This window comes from Pipra filicauda, unplaced genomic scaffold (genome assembly GCF_003945595.2).
Source record: "Pipra filicauda isolate LSUMZ 115617 unplaced genomic scaffold, ASM394559v2 scaffold55_size4083901_pilon, whole genome shotgun sequence".
Lineage (NCBI taxonomy): Eukaryota > Metazoa > Chordata > Aves > Passeriformes > Pipridae > Pipra > Pipra filicauda.
In genome coordinates this window covers 3,209,100-3,227,642 of record NW_024104709.1, presented here as the reverse complement: position 1 = coordinate 3,227,642, position 18,543 = coordinate 3,209,100, and the positions used below count along the sequence as shown (strand labels likewise).

Here is an 18,543-nt window from a genome sequence, read left to right as displayed (position 1 = left end):
GCCAGAGTCCATCCCAACACTGTTTTTCCTTCATTTAAAATTATATTTTAAAAGAGTGAAAAAATATTCCAGTAATCAAAGGAAAGAAATAAAAAGAGCCCACACCTCTTATACAGTAGCTACAAGTGCAAGAAAAATACAGGTTTAGCAGATATTTGGGCAATGCCAAACTTCACTTATGTGACCAAAAATAAGAGCAGGTCTCAGAAGATCTCCAATGCAAAGCTTTACCTGTAACTGAAATATATTCTAGAGTGGAAGGGCTAGACATTACCATGAGTTTTTACTTCCTTTTAATGGGAAAGAGGATCATGCATGTGTGTGCATGCGCACGGTGTGCAAGTTTCTTGTTCTTTCCATCTGAGAAAATGTTGGAAAGGTAGGTCTTCCTGGTCCTCTCCTTTTTTCTTGAGGGAAATCACTTGCAGCCATGAGAACCAGGTGGAAGCCACTCTTGCTTAATGCAGTGGAGATCAGGACTAGTTCACTGTCTTTGTGAGAACAGAATCTGCAATAAGAATTTGAAAGCTATCAGTATTGGGGAAGGCCTACGGAAACATTTCACGGGTGCATTTTCACGGCCGAGAAATGAAATTGGTTTTAATAAAGCCAAGCAAAAAAGGCTTTAATAGGACTTTAGCAATGCATAAGACTTCAGCAGTCTTCTGCCCAAGGGTGTCTTTCTCACTATGTGTAGTAGTACCTTGTCACCAGACTAGGTTTTAATTACACAAGCCATGGGCAAAACTAAGTCTGCTTTCTAATATCATTTTGATGTGGTATTCCCTGTATCTCTAGGAAATTAAGATCCCTGCTATGCTTATCCTCTCTCAAGCATTAAACAGCAAGTGTCATTGACAAAGACAAGAGTTATGCTCTATACTGGTAGTGGGGGAAAAGCTTTAATTCTGCCCATTTCAGCAAATGACTTAAATCCCCTACACACCTCTAGCAGCTCTCAGAGATATAACTTACCACTTGTGCCATTGCAATTAAAAGGTATTAACCCCAGGACATGTCAGACACCAGTTGCCAAAATGCCTTCCTTTTAATTAGTTCAGATTTCCAGTTCTTTTCTGGAGCATAAAAACTGCAATACCACAGCACCAGATGAATTTCCTGCTGCAGCTGCATCACTTGAGTCCGCTGTGAACTCTCCGCCTCTTAGTTCAGAGTCACACCACTACAGCTTTCTGAAATGACCAGATATAATTGGGTTCAGTGGAGTTCAAAGCTGTGCTCCAGCTTCCTCATATCAAAGTCCATTGACCCAGTGGCAGATGAAGCACATTGAAATTCTGGGAGAGTGGGAGGGAAGTTATGAGCAGACAACATTCAGGTCTGACCTGTTAGATGCCAGGATGCAGGGCACAACCAGATCTTGGCTGATTTTCCAAGAACTCAGGTGTGGTCCCCTGGAGAAGACTTTCTCCTCCTCTAATTGCTGCAAAACATATCTCACTTTTGCTCATGTACTTTGCCAATTTCATGGCTTGATACTTCTGAGACTCAATCACTTTTTTTTTAAATGTCAGGACTTTCTCCTGCGATTGTTCATTCGTTATATGTATTTTCTTGGACATTATTTAACAAACCATCTCTGAAGAATTTTCAGCTATTAACTTTGTCAAACAGAAGCTCAAGCGAGAGTTAAAGGCAAAGGGTCTAAAAGAAAGCAATCGGTCAAAGCACCTCCAGGGTATTCATCAGCCCCCAAAACTCATTTCAATAATTCTTTCTCACAGGACAAAACCAAAACGGAAATAAAATGGAAGTTCTGTTGTTGTTGGTATGAGAACATAAAGCGCAAATGAAATCTAGATGAGCATAGCAAGACTAGGGTTCTTTCATCCAGGTAGTCAAGACATCCAGATCTTCATATTCCTTCCTGACTGATTCTTATGCATTGTCCATTTCTACCTCACATTCACTTCTGTAAACTGCAGGCCAGCAATAACAGCTGCCCAGCCACAGTGTCACAGGACAGCCGTTTGGCTCACATTGCTCTCAGCAGCAGCTCCTGGTTTTTGAAAACCTGGGCTGATGTTCCCTAGCAACCTCATTCTGTGAAGAAAACCTACTTGTTGCCACTAGTAAAACTAAGGAAGCTGTAAGTGGCAGTGTAGCTAACTCACCTTGTGTGGTCTTCAGTAAAGAATATGAAGATGATACTATATAATGTAACATAGTTGTATAATCTTGGTCATCCTCCAGGCTGTAATTGCAATTTAATTCTGATGAACAGAACATGATGAAGGATCTGAGTGCCCAGAAGTCCATCTGGTTTTCGCCAAATACACCAGCTGTACTCAACTGAGAATGTATGTCCATTCATTCTGTGCACATAATTCTTAACAGTATGATTTCATGCAAAATATTGCTTCTTTCCACAAACCCTGCCTCACCAGGGACTGTGCCCTTTCTTAAAAACACTGATTAGACATAATTATACACAGATAAAGAATGTAACGAAGTCATTGTTGTTGCTGCATGTAAGTCACTGTTTTTCTGCAGATGTTCTATGTGTCTGCTCCTGACACAATCAGACCCAGTCATTTGGTCATTTGTTTGGCCTTGAATATTTCAGCATTAACCAAAAAAAGGAAAGAAAAAGGAGCCCTTTAAATCAAAATAACTTTGCTGTACGTAGCAAATTAAAGAATGTCAATTTGGTATTTTGTAATGTCACATTAATGTTTTTTTTCTTTTCTGTAAAGATACATTGGAGATCCAAAAGCACAAGGCAGTAGTATCCACCCAGTACCTGAACACTTTGTTCAAGCTATAGAGACAAATGTTCAAAATATTTTATCCAAACTTTTATTATATTACCTCTGATCCTTGAGCTAGTCTGGATGTCTTAGTCCAGGATTCACTGCTCTATGTGAAATTGTTGGGTATAGACCTATATTTTTTTTCTTTCAGAAATTTTTTTTTCAATATTTGATAAGAATTAAGACACTTGTTTTGACACTTTCAGCTAAATTTGAGAGAGAGTCATGTGGTTTTATGTGAGTCAAAAGTACCTTTTTAGTTATATATCTCCTCTAGGATGTTTATAAGTATCACTAAAGAAATCTGTTTGTATCCGGCATGCAACAAGGAACAAAGAGCCAATCTCCACTGAAATTGTATGAAGCATCTCCATTAATACCTATTAGTTTTGAATCAGGTCACCTACCAAGTGCTATTAGGATTTCCCCATGCCGTTACAAATGGGCCATTTCTATAGGGTTTTTTCCTGCAGTAATTTTTTTTTTTTTTTTAATTTGTTCTCAGTCAGCCTGAAATAATTTGTCAGCAGTATAACTGGAAAAAAATTAGAGGACTGACCAACACAAGTGCCGGGTGACTGGCATTGCCATCTTAGCAAAGGTCCAAATTCATGTTCAAACCTCTCACTCTCACATCCAGTGTCAGGCAGGTTATTCACTGCAGGTCTCCTGGGAGAATGTTTTAACCAGCCAAAAATGTAATGAAGTTATTTGTGTAGCTACTGGGTAAAAAAGGAGTGAAAACATTGTGTGGGAAACGAAATGTTTCTTCTGAGACACAATTATTTTTCCCTTCTTTTTTATTTTTTTTTTATATTTTGCTGAACAAAAAGACTGTTTCAAGTTGAACTGAAACTTTTTTTATATTCGTTGCTCTGCAGCCCAACCAAAAAAAAAATCTGTTATTTCCACTGTGCTATTTCTAACCTTTCTATTTTATTCAAACTTGGTTTACACAATGTGCTTTCTAAGGAGCAATGGCATCAGGATCTGTAGAACAGCCAGGGTCAAAATTTCACTATTTTTGAATACACCTACAATATGCACAGATTTGCATAATAGGCCCTAATGCCTCCTTCAGAATCATTATGGTCTATTGAGTAAATAATGTGTCTATTGAAAATGGTTGAAATACCCATTTAGTTGATAGACTCTATTGACTCCTAATAAGAAGTTATTAGAGTTGAATAAATATTATGCATTTTAAAACTTGCCTAAATATATTCCATTTCACATATTTTCATATTTACACAATCGACTGTAAAAAACATGTTGTATCTGCTCCTAGACAGCTCCAAGAGAGAGCTTCCCTTTTTGTAGGGTTTTTTCTTAACTTTGCAGGTGCTAAGGTAGGTTTTATTTGAGTAGTTGTTTTGGTTTTGATGAGACTGACATGGGGGAATAAAATCAGAACAAGAATGAAAACCAAACTACATGAGTTGGTACTTAAATAAAATTAAGTTTTATGTTTTCAAGGAGTTAGCATAGGATTTAGCCATACTCTCTCAGGTTTATATGTGGGATTGCACAACACATTCTTTACAGTCAATTGTTTAAATATGCTAATACATAGAAAAGAATGAGCATAGTTAGGCAATGTGTAAAATGCATATTTTCATTTACTCAGGCTTAAATGTTTTCTTGAGAACTGAAAGAATCTTTCAAGTTAAACCATACTTTGATAATTATCCATATATACATTTTTTTTTTGCTAATCTATAGCAATTCTGAAGCAACTGTAAGTAGCTGTGACTGTTTAGCATAAAGATTTCAGACTCCAGATGTGCCTTACATTGTTTTGTGTCTCAGAGTTTCAGATCTTGTATTCTGGATTGCACATCCTGCTATTCCATTTGCTGCCATGTGGACATAAAAATTAGCCAGGATGCAAAGATGGTACGGAAGCGTCTGCTGGATGTGCTTACTTGAAGTGAAAGCAAGCCAGGGAAGTGGCTGCTGCTGTTCTGCTCAAACAGATGGTTTAACTGCTTGTAAAGAGCATGAACAGGTACAGATAGTGACAGAAGTGATTGTTTTATACATTTTCACACCAGCTGACTCCATGTTCTCTAGAAATCACAGGCCCTGTTTGCTGTTCTCTCGTTGCTTTCAAACGGTTCACATATTTATGCACATTTCTGGATCTCATCAGCCTCTAGAAGACCACCAGGAAAACTTACCAGCAGTTTGCAGAGACATCAAAGCAGAAGACCTGTCTTTGTGGCCCATATGAGCCACATAGAAGCCCAACACAACTGTATGTGAGGACTGCACATAGACCTGAGGAGTGTGTTTTCAGAGGTTGAACTTGGTCACTCTAAGGTCTGACTATGCAGTCACTGACTGTGTCTACTCTACTATACCTCTTCATTAGCTCAGTTTTCCAAAAGGTTGCCTCGACTGTATATCGCTGTGACAGTGTTATGCAAATTGTTTTCTCAGTTTATTTAATTTGATGTTGGCAAGAATGGAGGGTTAATGGCCTTGGCACAAACACATCTTGCTGCTATTTTCCAGACAGCTCCTTGAATATCTGAACAGTCTTCTTCAGTCTCACAACAGCAAAGAAACAAAGAAAGGTCTGATCTAGTTTTTAGCCATATCCCATTGTGGACTAAAAATGCTGAGATCTCCAAACTGTAGCTGATTTGTCCTGTGCAAGGCACACCTCATTTGGTTATTTTACTCCTCTCTTTCCTCTGCTGTCTACAAATGTCTTTCACATTTTACCCAGCCTGCGCACATTGCAGAAAGTGTGGTCCACAGGCCACCCCCTTCTCCCTTCTCCCTTCTCCCTTCTCCTCTTCCACAAGACTCCTCTTTAAGGTAGGTCCTTACCCAATGAGCACCAACGTATATGCAGGGGACACAGGTCTTCCAGAGCACTGACTTGTGAAAAAACCACGATGCAGAAATGATTTCTATATCCTCACAACCTATATGGTATTAAATAACTATCTTCTCTGTGACTGAGGGGTACTGAACAGTCAGTGAGAATGACTCCTAACAAACTGGAATATTCTCCACAGATACACCTCAGTACTGGAGGTGCAGTATGGCCCCATCTTTCACCTTCACCTTTAATTCACTTGTCTTCCCACAGTCACTTTTCCCTGGCTGTCAGAAACACAGAGACAAGTGCATTCTGTGTTCCATCAGGTGTAGTGTTTCACAGCTAGGGCACCAAAGCCTGTCATTTCTGATATTTCTATCCTGACACATAAAAAGCAGAAGTTCGAGAACTGAATTAAAAAGAACAGCTTGGGAGAGATAACAGATAATTAGGTTATCCTCTTTATTTATTTTTTTTTATTTGTAGGAAATTGATATACATGTTCTCAGTGGTTTGCATAAGTCATTTCATTTCTGTCTTTCACTGTCCCTGAATAAACTTGAAAGCACCATCTGATCCCTACTTCTGGGTGCTTATGGTATGACTAAAAGTTGATGATATTTTCAGTGTAAGCTTCCCTTCCTCTCCTTCCTTTCCTCTCTACCCAACAAAAAAGTTTGAACACTCCACACTTTCTATACCTCTGGCTCCCAGGCAGCTTTTGGAATAGTAGAAGCACTGGAAAGCGTGGAAGCCAAATCATACTAGCAGGGCAAACAGAATGTAATTGCTTATGTGTGCTGGTTATATCCTGAAACAAATTGTTTCCTAATGCTGAGGTCAGACAGGGTTTAATTAGGAGAAATACAATTGGTGTAAAATTTTGCAGCAGGCTGCTTGTTTGGTGTCATGCCAAGTCAACATCAAGCCTTTCCAAATGGAAATTTTCATTAGAGGCCATTGGCAGCCTGGTTAGGCTAGGTTTCAACTTTTCCGAGTCTCCTGGTAACATGAACCTGAAACAGCATATCTGCTTCCTAGTAACAGGCTGTCCCTGTTGCAACTGTTCTCACACATGCACACAGCTTCTACATATGCAGTAACATGTGTGTGGCTACTTTCTTCTGGCCTGAAGCTGTCAAGATCTGCATGCTGGTAGGACTTATCTTTAGTTTTAAGACTGTGGATAATGACATTTTATTTTCTTATTGCTTTCATATCAAATATAGAGAAAGAAGCCTTTGAACCTCAGCAGAGTAAGGGAAATTTCTAAGCATTTCTAAGCATTTTTTGTTGAGTTGCGAGTCTTTTTTTGCTCTCTGTACCACTCAATGCAGGGTTCTCAAGGATCCTTACTGATGCTCAAAGTACTGATTCTGCTCTTTACACTGATTAACACAGCCTCAGTGCTTGTCCTGCCAAGGTTAAGGTTGTATCAGCATTTCCTCTACAGACCCTTCTGTTCAAGAGAAAAATGTTTAACTTGAATGAGAAAATTTGCCTCAGGGTGTAAATTTTTTTTCCCTTCCCCTAATGTTGTGAGTTAAGCTGATGCTTATAAAACCAAGGGATGGGCATTCTGGCTTATAGCAAGTAGGCATTGAAGGCTTAGCATACCTCAGTCACAGTTTGTGTCTTTTCTTCTTATGCCCATCCTGACATGGAGAACACTAATGAACAGACCACAAAGGAAGTGTGACCTGATGTGTGCCAAATCTTGTGGGCTTTAAAGTTGAGCTACCAGAGATATTTACTCCAGAAAGTGCTGTCAGCAAAAGGCAGGAGCAGTGGAGAATTTGTGGCCACTGTGAAAGCTGGCTCTGATAGCAGGTGAGCTGGCAGAGAACAGCTCGTAAGCCAAACTGCCCCTGCAAATAAGACAAGCCAGGTTATAGGAGGGAGAAAATGCTGGGAAGAAAGTGGCAGAGACCCAAGTAGATAGTCATTGCACAGCAATTTTTTAAAGTAAACAGAAGCCTTTTCATTTCAATATCTCTCTGCCCTGGTTCAGACTATATCTGAATCAGCATTTATAGAATGCTCCACCTCCTCCCTGAAGGTGACATTTTCTCTCCTCTGTGGTTTTTTAACCAGTGGTCAGTGTCTCATTTTCTCTCCCCCTTCTGCTCTCAGTATCTTTTGACAGAGCAGTACAGTCCCTTTCCCTTCCCTTATCTGCAGGCCAGCTGAGGGGCACTGCTGCCTCTGTCCTCCTTCACCCCTGCACCAATCCTACTGTATTTGTCTTTTGTGTATTTGTCTTTGAATCCTTATTCCTAGCCTGCTGTATCTACTTAGCTGCTGTTCATGTGCACAGCTCACAGCAGCAATGATAGTTAACAGTATTCGCTGTGGGTAGGTATGTGTAGGGAAAATAGAAAATAGAAAACCAGTTTTGTTGCTGTTCCTAATCTCTGCCTACACGCTCCTGTTAAGGTATAGTCTTCATAGGAGGAGCAAAAAAGGGTCATTCAGAACAAAAATATGGGAATATCCACTGCACACACATGGTCTTCCACACAAGAGTGCCTTGAAATATTTGTGTTGTGAAATCTATCAAAAATCTTTGGATAGAGATTTGGAGCTTGACCAGATTCTGTGGAGTTTAGGGAGGAAAATAAGCTTTTATATAGAATGCTTTTCTTTTTTTTTTTTTCTCCCAAGGGCAATTAGCAAAGGATTTTGATATGACTAAATGGAGATTTCCCATGTTTCTGTATCTGTCTTTTCTTTTCTTCTAGGGTGCAAATTTAGGGCATGTTTCACGGTGCCAACGGACTATTAGTTTTTTCCCCAATCTGTGGCACTGATATCTCATACTGGCACAGATTTTACAGTTTCAAGTCCGTGGCTGGGGAGACACAGCCAGGTTAAAACTGAGATGTGAATGGTGGCCTGTGCTTTGGCAGACCAGAGCTGCTGTGCGGCCCTAGGAAAACCGCTACACATGTCAACTCAAAGATCGCCTTCACAAACACCCTGACAACCCATACACTTCCCACTCCCATAAAAGTCCACCGCTCTTTAACTCTTCTGGGGCTGACTGGCTACTTGATTTCCCCTTGGCAAAGGGAAGGCAGCATCACTTTTTCCTTCATCAAAGAAATAAATGAACAGCAAGGTAGAAGAGGGCAGCATCTTGACTACCTTTTCTTGAGGTATTATCAATTTGGAGTTTAGGGTTTCTCATTTTATTAAACACACTTTCATGCACGTGTGACTATGAATGTATGTATTGGGCTCTGGTACTGGCACTGCAGCAGAGGATCAGGTGGTGAGGTGGGGGTTGAAGGATTAAATATAGTTTCTGCAGTGTGATCATCTCTCCTCTGTTTTTAAAACCTCCAGCCTTTTTCTGAATTACCCCGTGGGTAGCTTAGTAACAGATATGATGGCCCATTCTTTAGTGCACTTAAAAAAACTCTAGAAAATATACTGCCATTCTAGAAAGAAATAAACAAAACTAATGAGCTGAAGGTGTTGTCATGGAAGTGTTACTTATAAGCATGGAAGGGGCAGCTGCCCTTCTGAGCTCTGCTGAACAGCCAGAGCATAAAGCAGTGCTCTCTGTCACGTACAGCCAGGAGGCTGCGGGCTCTGTAAACGCTGTTTGTACAGATGACGAGTCCCCTGCCGAAGCGGGTGATCAGTGGACCGGGGTCAGAGACATTAACAGGCTCAAAGACGCGATGCTAGATGATCACTTGTACCGGCCATTGCCATGCAGAAGGCACATTAGGGGGAAGCTTGGCAGAGCTGGGTAACACTGAGCCTCTCTATTTGCATGCAGCACAGGAAAGCAAGAAGTGCTCGTCTCCTTTTTAAAGGCAGCTACTGCTGCTTCACTGGGAGCTTTGGCCTTTTCAGTGGGGAACCCAGGAGACAGGCTGTCAAAACAGAAGTCTCTTGTTCTAACTACCAAGCTCACGAAGCAGGGATAATGAAAATAAATAAATAAATAAATAAATAAAATTTTAAAAAGCTCAGATCAGTCAAACCAAAGAGAGTTGTTGTTTCTTGGTTGACTTATTTTTTCCTTTTCTGAAGTTATTTGGTTGTTTTGAGTTGGTTGGATACAGAAGCATGAAGTGTGGAGTTCACTCAAGACATTGAAGATAAATTCATAGTTCAGTTTTGCAAAAAGACAAACAAATAAAAGTTGACTTACACAGTGGAGGTTTTATATTTCCTCATTGTATTTCTTCTACTTTGTACAAATCTTCCTGGAAATCTCTGTAGTAACTCTTACTAACCGTGTGATGCCTGCTGTGCAGGGCAGAACTGATCAACTGCAGGGAATCCTTCCATTTTCATCTGTTTTTTTCAATCGTGTCAAATTCCTTCTCTTTAGTAATCCCCCTCATTCCCTTAGGAGCTGAAAGAAGATTTAATTGTTAAATTTGCATAGTAATTCAGCAAACAAACTCTCCAGTCTAGTGTAGATCTTTAGCTGTTGCAGGCTTAATTTTATTTATAAATCACTCACTTGCCTATGCTCAGTCATGATGGTATTTCATACTCAGGAGGCTGATGCAGAGAAATTATTGACGAACTGTCCATGCCAGGGCTTTTTCTTTTAGGACTACTCTTTTATAATGTAGCTTATTGCAAGATTATTTTGAGAATGGGGCTTTGCAGGTGGATTGTGTTTGCCCATTCTCCACAACTATCCATGTCATAAAATAATCCTGCCGTAAGTGGCTTCTGTCTGGTAGACCACTTGTTGCAATTCTGAATATGAAAAATAGCTTAAATCTTATTTAGTGAAATGAAACATAGTAAATACAAAAATCCCTTCACTGTTGCTGGATTACAACAAAAGAGTTTGATTTTAAATATGATTTGCAAGTGTGGAGATTTGCAAGGTTTCTGCAGGACATGGGAAAGGTGGAACATTGTTAGAGTGAACAGAAAACTCCAGGTTTCTAAATGCAGTCCACAATACCTCATGCTAACATCTAGAGACTTTTAAAATCATGATACAGGCAGTTGTATTACTAGGCTCAGCTGTCCAGAGATGTGGTGGCACAATTCAGTGGTGCAGCTTTAATATTTAATATTTTGATGCTAAAACTGTCCAGAATTCCCTTTGCATCTCTACCCTGCTCTACTGAATCTGTTCCCTGTGACAAACCATCTTGACAATCTACAGGCTCAATAACGAAGAAGAAACTCCACAGCTGTGAGGAAGAGGTGGTGTATCCGAGAGGCAGTAGCCTGGCTGAAGGTGTGCAGAGCTCCTACCTTCAGTAGTCACAAACTGAACTATTGCAAGTGTCCTTTCCCCGTGAAATTGAAGAGGTTGTGCAGCATCCAAACTTTGAAGTTTTGAAGACCCAACCAGATGAAGCCCTGAGCAGCTTGGTCTGAACTCATTGCAAACTTAACTTGGCTGGGGGCTACTTTACTTTAAACAGTTTATTCAGAGATGTATTTCAGCAGTGTATTAAAAAGCATGTATTTCGCTTCAGTAGGAAGCTCCCAGTGCTTCACATCCAGCACATTCTCCCCATTCTAGAGTTTTGGAAGAAGTCAGCCAAACAGAGAAGACTCCGGGCGACATCCACAGACCTGCTTACTCAGAAATAAGCATAGAAATTCAGAAAAGTAACACAGCCTGCTCCATTAGCTCTGCTTAGAGCTGCAAGCGCAGCTGAGCTGGCCGTGATAAGACCTTCATTGTTCCTCCTCCCACCCACCAAGACTGGGCTGCATCTGCCTCTAAGCACTGACCGCGTCTGTCCCCTTTTTTAGTTCAGACAAAGCCTGAATTAAACAACAGGCAAATGCCTCTATCAGAGATCTTTGCTGATCTCCACTGAAGAGAGTCCTAATAAAGTATATCCCACAGAAGATACTTGCTGACTTCCCTTTTGAAGTGAAGAATACTGTCTTACATGCAACAAATTGCTTGCAGCAAATAATGTATCACATGGATGGAGTCAACACTTCCTTCTAGTAATATCTACCATCAAATATCTGAATTAATTATTACTTTTGAATGAGACACAAACCCCATGTGTCACCTCCAAAATGTACTTTGAGTGTTAAATCCAGCTCACACAGAAGATGTTAGGTATGACTGACTCTGTGGCACTGTCCATTTTCAGTTCAAAAGCTACTCAGCCATTTTTGCTAGGAACACTTGGACATACCTATTTCAGGCTGTTTAAGAAAAATGTGTGCTTGTCATTCTGAAACTTATACTTCATGAACATCCATGCCTTTAACTGATAAAGGAAATGTTGCAGAAATAAGCTTGAAGAAGTAACACTGCAGCTTAATATCCATAAAATATTACAGGGAAATCATCCTGAGGAAAAAAAGTCTTAAATGTTCCCCATCAAAATCTACGATATCATGTTGCTGCTTGTGATACAGTAAAATTATCATCTTAAGGCAGCCCTACTATAATGAAGTGATGTTGGGTAGTACCAATCTGGTATCTCTCCTACAGTTGGTTATGTTTTCAGAGGGCTTACAGAAATTCAACTGCTCTGAGTAACTTAAAAGTAATACCTGATACATGTGCCTTGAGAGAGTTGTGGGAATCTTAGTTTTGGACTGTGACAACTTCCCCAAACTTAACAACATTTTTTGTGTTGTTTCTGTTGGCACAGGAGAGGTATACACTTCTGTATTGACCTTCTAAACCATCTCACTGTGTATCTTTTACTCCCACTGGCAAAGAAAACAACAGTTTAGCTGCTTTCTCAATGTCAATTGTCTGCAGCGAGTTTATCATACTGAATGGTGTAATTACATTTATGCATTAAACAGTAGTCAGGAGATATGTGAGTCCCCACATGTTGATACTATCTGCAAGGCAAGCCATTCCCCAGGAGTTATGCAATCAAACAGGGGATTTAATCGATGAATATTTGTTGTCTCAGATTCTTGTTCCCAAGGAAGAAGAAAAATAAAGGGTAGTTTTCCTTGGGATATGAGTATACATGAGCTTAACAAGGCAGTTGTGAATGAGAGCATTTCATCCCACTTGGGCAGTATTCTTGGGATTATGAGGAAACTTAACTTCTTTGGATGTCTGAGGAATCATTTGCATGCACCATGACACAGAAATAGGTGGGATCTTGCAAGTGATACAACCCACAATTCCACATCTTTTTCTCATAAAAGCCACAATAAATTATCAGCCTAGTGCTTTCCCAGTATATTGTCTCACTGATCTTGAACAAGCCATCCTGGTGTTGGGGGAACAGTTATCTGGGTGATAATCAGTGCTGAGACCTCAGGGCAGCTCAAAGAAATTTGAGAGCTATATAAACATTCAGCTGAAATTCCTTTACGCAGACAATTTTCCCTCCACTAGTCTTCTGAACTCCAAAAGAAGCATAAGCCCTGACTCAGGCAATGTGGAGTGTTTGCTCTGGCACCCAAGCCAGCAGATGTGACTACTTGGCATCCTTTCCCGAGACTTGAACCTCATGGTATGTCTATGCCAAATGTACCCACATTATGCAAGAGTAATGGAAATTCGCCAGGCAGAGCAATGCTATGTTTTCCCAGATAAATGTTGCTCAGTTTAATTTTGAGGAACTGCCTGATAAAAGCCTCAGTGATTACCTTGTTTGCCTGTCTTCATTCTGTGAGATCCAGCACTTTTACTGGAACAGAGAATACATGAAAAACATGAGGGAACAAGTGCATCAGAGGAGCAAAAGAGGCCAAGCAAATCTCCTGGTGAAAGGTGAAGCATGCACCTGAGAAAAAGGGTTTCTTTCCTCGTTGGAAGATAAGTTGACTGCACGGAAGGACCACTAAGAATAGTTTGTCATCTGACATGGTTCAAGTGACTCAAGCTGCACAGTCACAGTGAGCTGTTCATTTCAGTTTTTCTTTTTCTCCAATTCCAGGCAAAGCTCACCATGGAAAAATGCTGGGATGAAGGTCATTTGCCGTTGGCAGCACCTGGAAGGTGAGACAGAAATGTAAAAACTCATATTGTACAATATCTGCAGAATATAAGGAAATAGAAAATGAAACATAATGGAATGAAAATGTGCATAGGATTAGCCAACTGAAAGATATGCATTAAAATATAAAGTTATTCTGATTATCACCACCCTGCCCTTCATTTGAACCAACTACTATTTGCCTACAGCTACTGCACCAGGGCAAGATTTTTTATTTCATATTTAGTTCACATAAAAATACAGTCTTGATTCTGACTGTGGTCTTTGATCACTAACATAACTCCTAAAAATGGTAAGTGTGATTTGTTATCTTCAACAGTCAAAGGCACTTGCCACAACCTGACTCAATTATATTCAACATGCTTGTGACATTCACAAACAGGGCAGCCCAAATCAAGCAAAGAGTCAGATATGTAGGGATACAGGGAGTACAGGGATATGTACTGTGCAGGTAGCTATGATTTAGCTCTGAAGTTGAGGAAAGCCATAAATATCCCATGGAGCTTCTCTGAGGTGTAACAAACCTATTGTCACCCAACCACAGTCTGATAAAATGGCTGGAGCATGCAATGCCTTTTGTTGCCAGATCCTTCACTCTACAGCAGAACAATGCTATTGAACTTGGAGGAACACCTCAAGTAGCAGCAGGGGATTGCTGTTACACTATTAGTGCAATTGATTGCTTCAGCAAATAGCCAGAAGTAGCCATTTCTTCTCAAGTTACTTACATGGCAGTAATCAAGTTTTGTTAACAAATTTCAGCCATGAAGGAAATCCAAAAGAAACTGACTTCTAACCCTGGACTTCACCTTCACAAGAAGAACTGGGGAAGAAGAGACATAGTGAATCGCAGGGCTCCTGCTATTTATTATCCAGAGGCAAATGGAAAACGGAATCATTTTCACAGCATTTTGAAAGGCTGTTTACAAACTGTTGGCCTGGAAGGAAAATTCTGGAAATCATTCACTGTAGATGTCTTATGTAACCACCTGTCTGACATTCAACAAGCCTATCCCGCAGGGATAGGAGCAAGGTGCTAATGTTCTCCAAAGTCCCACACAAACCAGAGTTAATGGCTGGGTGGATAGCTCCCAGTGAATAACTTAGTCAATTAAAATGTCCTTTTTTGATCTGCAGACATTGTTGTGAGTTTCTCAGTTATTCATTTGAAATTATTATCTGAGTTATTTGTTGTCCACAGCAATTCATTGCAGAACTAGTCAAAATAATGTTGAAACTCAGAATACCAGACAGAGAGCAGATATTTCTTTTCCTTGATTAGCTAAATGAGACATTTTGCATCAAGTTTCTGCTTCAATATTTAGATTTTTGAAAGAGAAAATAGCCCTGTGAAAACACAGTTTAATATTTACTTAAATGCTGCTGTTTCAATAGCTGGTAGTAAATTCATTCAATAGATTATTTGTAAAAGTCGGCAGAAAAAACATGAATAATCAAACAAACTATTTAAATCATTTAAACACAGCATTATCTGAGGGTTAAGTAATGTTTGCCTACTTGCAAACACAGTTGCCAGTTGTCTGCAGCACATTGTATAGGACATAGCTTCAAATTCAAACTAAGAGAGTAGTTTACAGATACAAGCTAAAAATAATTCTGCTAGGTCTTTCATAGACATTAAAAAAATAAAAAAAATTAAAAAGAAATTTTGAACAGAACAACTTCAGTTACCTTAATCATTTTGGTTTGTAAAAAACAGAGGCCCAGCTACACATACAAACCAGAAATGGTATAGTATCGAATGCCTTGACCACACTCATCAGGAACAGATCTCTGCTCCCAGCTCCCCTAATGGGCTGAGTTGCTTGTTAATCCTTTATAAATGTTCCCTAGAAAAAAATTCAGTTGTGCCAAGCTACTAAGAATCCTGTCAGCATGTAACAACAAGAACAAAATCTTATGTATAATGAAAGAATATTGAAAATACATGTATAGTCTTTGGCTGCTCTATACTGGCTGTTCAGTGGTTCAGTTGGTGTATTAAAATGTATTTTAAAACATTATTTTGGTTAAATCCAATCCCTACTTGACACTTATAAACAATTTAAGAGAATTAAGGTATTTCATATACTAGTTGTTATTCTTCCTGCTGAATGGATGAACACATTCCACAGAAGGGAAATTACAAAGATGTAAGTTATGCTGGGTGACAGGGATATGGAGTTAGGCAACGTTCATGCTTCATTTTGCTAATGGATTGGATTACAACCCTTCTCCTTAGTGAGAAGCATAGGGATAAAGAAGATGCACACAGTCTTTGCTTTTTTGCTGTAGTCCAACAGGATGCTTTGTAAGTTATTCTTACCAAGTGTCAAAATGAGTTTAAGTGACAGATTATGTATTTGCTTACCTACATTTAACATTGGCATCCCTCCATTCACTCACACTAGGGTAAATAAACCGAGGCTCTGGCTCCATATTCCCCCTTGTTTGATCTCACTCTAGATCAGTGATGCCAAACCACCAGCACTGGCAAACAGAGATCTGGGCTGGCACCAATGACAATGAGCAAACAACACTTTCAAAACATGTTTGATGCCAGATAGCAAAGAGCACCCTCCCTACTTCAGGAGCTCATTGACAGAAAGGCTTTTCTGCTCTGAAATCCACAACTCTCTCCTGCATGTAGCTGGAAGGGCCAATACGCCATTTTTTTTCTGCAGCCCCCAAAAAAGAAATCCACTGTATTTATCCCAAACAGTGACACAAAGGTGGTTCCTGTTAATCCAGTTAATCCAAAACTCTGTTTAAGCATGAACAAACCTAGCTCAGCAAGACACAAGAAGCACAAATGAAACAGCTAAAATTTGCATGTCAACTGTAAAACCTTTCAGCTTTTACTAGACATCTTCAGGTTTAGTGGTGGACTTGGCAGTGCTGGGTTAATGGTTGGACTTGATGATCTTAGAGGCCTTTTCCAACCTAAACGAGTCTATGTTTCTATCCCACTCTGATGCAGTGTTACACTCCAGCACGTGCTACGACTACACCTCTAGTGCCTGATGCACCTATATCATGTGCCTGGTGTTCCTGGAGGGAATGGTCCAGTCCGGCTGCCCTTACTGAGCACAGCCACGGGCCACGTTACACTGGCTGGGGACAGGGTCAGCCAAGTCGTTTCTTCTTAAATTACACCAGTCCCCACTTCCCACCCAAAGGGCTTCAAGAATAGGCAGTGGGGGCCGAGAGCGACGGGGACATTGGATTACCCGCAGGGTCAAAACACAGCATGGGCTTCATCCACCTCAGCACCGTAACGCAGCCGGCACGACCGGGAGGTGAGCGTTTGCTCACCGCTACTCGCAGCCACACACGAGCCAGCACGAACGCCCAAACCTCTGCCCGTACGCACACCAACACAAGCACCTCCTGCTCCACGCACACCCTTTCCAGGCCGCCCCCAGCCCGGCACGGGCACCGCACCCCGCCCTCTCCCCGGCCCCCGCCCGCCCGGCCGCGCCGCGTCGGCCCCACCAGAGGGCGGCAGGACCCCGCGTTCGGGCGGGCGGGCGGCACGGCCCTGCTGCCGCCGCCGTGCCCCGGCCCCTCCGAGACTGCCCACACACACCGGCCTGGCTCCCGCCCCGCCGCCGCGGCCGCGGAACCTCCTACCGATCCGGCCCCCGCGGCCTCGCCCCCTGCAGCCCTCCCCGCCCGGCGCCTCCCTCCCGCTCCCAAAGAGCCCCCAGCGGCCCTCGGAGGGGGGGGGCGGATGGCCCTGCGCAGTGTTTTGGGGCAGAACTGGGGCTGTGCGGTGCTGGGCTGTACGCGCCACAGGGGCGGCGTGCACTGTGCTGGACAGCGTGTGCCCATCCCGCCGCCGCAGTTCGGGCTGTGCAGAGCGCTGCTCCCTGTTAAACTGCAGATTAAGAAGAGTTTAGTGGCCGGGAGGTTACCTCCGCTTCCCTTGAGGGAACTCCCGTACCAGAGAGTTTTCTGCGTGGTAGCCCACCCCTCTGCTTTTTGGGCAATGCTGTCATCTTACTGTATATGGCAGTTAGTGACTGCTGTCGGGGTGCACTGCCGGAAAAAAATAGCTGTAAATGTGGATAATCTGAGCTGATCCTTTCCAAGTTCACACCGCATGAAGCTGCAGAGCAAAGCCAGGCAGCTGGGAGAGGGATGTTTCCTAAGAATCAATTGGCTGTTGCAGAACAAGAAGGGGGGAAAGTGATCTCCTCAAGACAGATGTCACTGCCAGACCATATTGGTAAAATTGCAAGTTACAAATTCAACTGAAGCCAGAGAATTTGGAAAAAAAAAAAAAAAAAAAAAAAGAAAAAAAAAAGAAAACGGACAGAAAACAGATGCAAAACAGCAACAAAATGCCAGAATAAAATGAGTCAGGCCAGCACTGGAACACACCGCAATCCCTCAGCATTCAGGACGATTTAAATGGATGGAAAAGGGATTAAGGTCTAATCCAGCAGTTGCTCTGTTTGAATTAATCTCATAGGAGTCAGTCAGGATATGTATATTTAGAGAGTGGGAGAAAGAGAAGAAAGCAAGCAAGAAATTGCCCAATCAGGCCCCAAATATAGTCTCAGGAGATCAGGAGACTTGGAATAGTTCCTTGTGCCACACTGGTTTTAAAAGCTGATTATCTGATCCAAACCCTCACAGGTATTTCAAAGAGAAAATGTAGCATTGCTAAATATGCAGTTCTTTATGCATTACTGAACCCCAACTCTCCCTGCCAGATGTTGGCTACAGCACAGGCAGTAGCCATTTCACTCACACTGGCTGAGGCCCTCTCCATCACTACAGTGCCTTCCTTCCTTGGCTGTGATCTTGCTTTCAAATGCCACTGATTTTCTGGGACAGTGTCAACTGCGAGGAGACTGTCCCACTGGGTCTTGGGTTTCCTGAGAGCCTAAGTGATTAAAGAGGTTCTTCCTTTTGAACTCAAACATTTTCCAGAGCTGCCTTCTCTTCTCTGAGTAACACTATCAGTCTGAGGCAGGGCACTGAAATATCTACA

At 41.5% G+C, this 18,543-nt stretch overlaps 1 long non-coding RNA gene across 2 annotated transcripts; it reads right to left on the bottom strand.

Moving 5' to 3' along the window:
• Nucleotides 1–276: 276 nt before the first annotated feature.
• LOC113985866 lies at nucleotides 277–16,902 on the bottom strand. Of its 2 annotated transcripts, XR_005565854.1 has the most exons (5): nucleotides 15,913–16,763; nucleotides 14,270–14,364; nucleotides 13,192–13,536; nucleotides 9,776–9,982; nucleotides 277–508 (listed from the first exon to the last, which is right to left on the bottom strand). It is a non-coding gene; the product is annotated as an uncharacterized LOC113985866 (long non-coding RNA). The 2 variants fall into 2 exon arrangements; XR_005565855.1 differs by lacking the exons at nucleotides 277–508; nucleotides 14,270–14,364; nucleotides 15,913–16,763 and adding an exon at nucleotides 16,772–16,902 and having other exon boundaries at nucleotides 9,767–9,982.
• Between the last annotated feature and the right edge of the window lie 1,641 nt (nucleotides 16,903–18,543).